We start from the raw sequence: 3,102 nt of genomic DNA on the forward strand, positions 1-3,102 counted from the left end.
CCCAAGACCGTGATTTTGATCTTAGTCTCTGCCCACAGCTCATGGTTATTTGCTGTCCCCAGCACCAGTCCATACTTGTTGCAGGACATTGCATGAGTCATTATACTGGGCCTCAGACTCTGTGAAATGAGAAGATTCTTTCATGCATGCCCTTGTTAAATGGTATTGGAAGATTTCAGTGAGATCATAGATGGAAATGGACTTTGCAGTTCTACCCATGGCTGACAGTTTGCTTTATGGGACTTGAGGGGGTACTGATGACTGTTTAGCCTGAAGGTATAACCCCTTCTGGTCTGCCCCAGTGCCTACAATTCCAGCACTAGAACTGCTCCCCTGGGGTCACACTTAGTTCCCAGTAAGCCTCTCAAAAGAGTGGCCCAGATGGGGCAGGTTATCCATTCTCCTCACACACTAGAGCCTTCATAACATTGTATATGTTTGGGTCGACTTCAGTAATTTCCAGGAAGGCAGATGGCCTGGGACAGATATTAAGTCCTATCGACTAAGCTCAGCCTCATCTTGTACACTTGTACCCACCATGGGGTGGGGAGGATGAAACTGATCCAAAGATTCTGTGGCCATGATTGCTTTGGGCCTCAACAGGTCTGGTGACCCGGATCTGGGAGTCGAAGGGGTGGGCTCTGGGAGGCTCAGCTGTGCAGGATCTAGATAGGCAGAGGCACTGGGGAAGACCGAGAGCCCCACTGGGAGGGTGGGAATTGTCCAGAGTAAGTGTGGCCAGTACAGAGCTCAGAAGCCAATGCGGATCATCCCAGAATAACCAGGCAGAACGGAGCTAGAAGTGGGATATGGCAAGATGTCTCACTAATTACCCTGGGAATTCAAATTTATAGAGATGACTGAGCATCTGGGGTGAAGTTGTCTCCAGTGAAGAAAGCAAAGTCATATCCAGTGGTGGAGCTTAGGTTGGGGAATGGTTGTCTAAGATGGTGTCATCTTCAGGGTGTGCTCCTGGGCCAGTGTTGTCTGGGGTGGTGTTATCTAGGATGTGGGACCAGGGTGTCCTCTCCAAGTAGCTGCCCATTTAAGTTGATGCAGGCCTCAGCATTTGTCATGTTTGGGTGAACAACGGCTTACCTCAAGAGTTTGGCCTCTGCACTGTAAATCAGCGAATGCATCCACACCAGTTATAAGACCACAGTCACTAGGGGATGTACACCTGCATTTGTCAGGCTTTTGGTGGGAGGTGAGGTGCAAATGGGCACTGTTGTAGTCAGGGTTTTCAAGGAAAACAATTTAATACATAACACATAATTTATAGCTATTTTATAGTATCCACCCAAAGAGTCAAGTACAAAGGAGTACAGGAAATCTGTCCATACACTAAAGACCAAAAGAATCCAGCTAAGGGCATGGATCCCATGGCAATGTCCAGCATGAATCCAGCTCAAGACCTAGAGCCCATGACAATGCCCCTACAAGTCCAACTGGAGGCCAAGGGCCCACGACAGTGTCTCATGCAAGTCTGTTTCACAGATCCACACTGGGAAGGACCAAAAGTCAGCGGTGGAAGCTAGAAAGTCCGTGCCAGTGGGATGAAGGATCTGTGCCAGCAGGCTGAGGGATCTGCACTGGAGGCAGGAAGCGATGCTCAAAGCAAGAACCAGACCTCCCCTGGAAAGTACCACAGCCATCTTGAACAACAACAAGGTCCCTAGCTCCTCCAATGATGAGAACAGCCAAGTTCATATCAGGAAAGCCAGCACGACAAGCTTCTTCAGGAAATTCAACAGCATACCATCTTCCCCTCCAGAGCCAGGAAGCAATGCTCAAAATAAGGATCAGAGTGACCCAAAGTGAACCGTAGCCATTCTCAGCGACAACAAGGTCCTGAGCTCCTCCGACAATGAAAATAGCCGAGTTCATATCAGGGACGCCAACACGACAAGCTCCTCCAGGAGAACCAACAGCCCTCTAACAGCCTCTTCTTCAGTTCTCCTATTTATTTTCTTGGCAACAATCCTCAGGGGGGTCTCCCATACCCAGCACCATGCTGATTCAGTTCAGCTGGGTGTTACAAGTTGACCACCAGTTGTCAATCCACCACAGGCCCCCCATCAGATGAACAGTTGCCTGGCCCGTGGGACAGTCTACATGGGAGTGTGTGTGCCCTCCATCTGGCTCCAGTCTTTTTGGGATGGGGACAAGATGGAAAATTTATAAAAAAAAGGTTAAAGCCTGGGGCAAAGTAGAGACTCATTTTAGAGGTTTATTTGCTGTTTGGAATGTTAAAAGGAGCTCTTTGAGGAGATCGTTATGTCTCTCAATTAGGCTGGTTATCTGGAGCCTATCAGGACATCAAAGCTCTATTGAATGCCTTTCCAAGAGCCCACAGTGTGCGTTCTGGGAAGTGGAATGTGTGTGTTGCTTCTGTCAGTAATGTCTGTAATGCTGAAAGGAATAAAGAGCATGTTGGCAAGGCTTTGTATTTTGACCTTAGTGTATATAGAGACAGATGTGATTTTGATTTACATTTTGGGTGTCTGGGAAGTAAAAGATTCCCAGTATTTTTTTTTTTTTAATTGTGAAGGGGGCAATTTCTACATAATGGTCCAAGAGTTTATGGTAAATTCAAAGATGGGACAAATTGTTGGCCAGGACACCCAGTGCTAAGATAGCCACCTGAAGTGTGGCCAAGTGGATTGTTTCTCATGTCCCAGTCTTTACCGCGGACATCCTGGCCAAGGGATAGAAGGAAGCGGCAGCCCAGGAAGCTCCATTATGTGTTGAGATGAGCAGTGCAATTTGCCATCTTCGAGCTCCCATTGCTGTTTTCTGAGTTAATCCCAGAGGCTCCCCATGTAGCCGAAGGCCTGGAAGAGGGATGACTTCTTCTTGCACTAGGAGACTTGGCAAGAGACTAAGGACTGGGGAAGCCACCCCTTCTTGTAAGTAAAATATGGCAGAGGGCCCAGATTTGATTCCATCCTGTCTTAAAAAGGCCTTTGTAGCTGCTTCCATGACCCAAAGCATGCTGGACATCTGGGAATGGAGGTTGTCAAGCCCATGGAATGCGAGTCACTATCTCCATGAGTCTAGTAAGTAGTCTGGCTGGATGGAAGGAACCCGATAATGTGGCTT

The sequence above is a fragment of the Chinchilla lanigera genome, unplaced genomic scaffold (assembly GCF_000276665.1).
Source record: "Chinchilla lanigera isolate Chin_1 unplaced genomic scaffold, ChiLan1.0 scaffold00013, whole genome shotgun sequence".
In the NCBI taxonomy this organism is placed as follows: domain Eukaryota; kingdom Metazoa; phylum Chordata; class Mammalia; order Rodentia; family Chinchillidae; genus Chinchilla; species Chinchilla lanigera.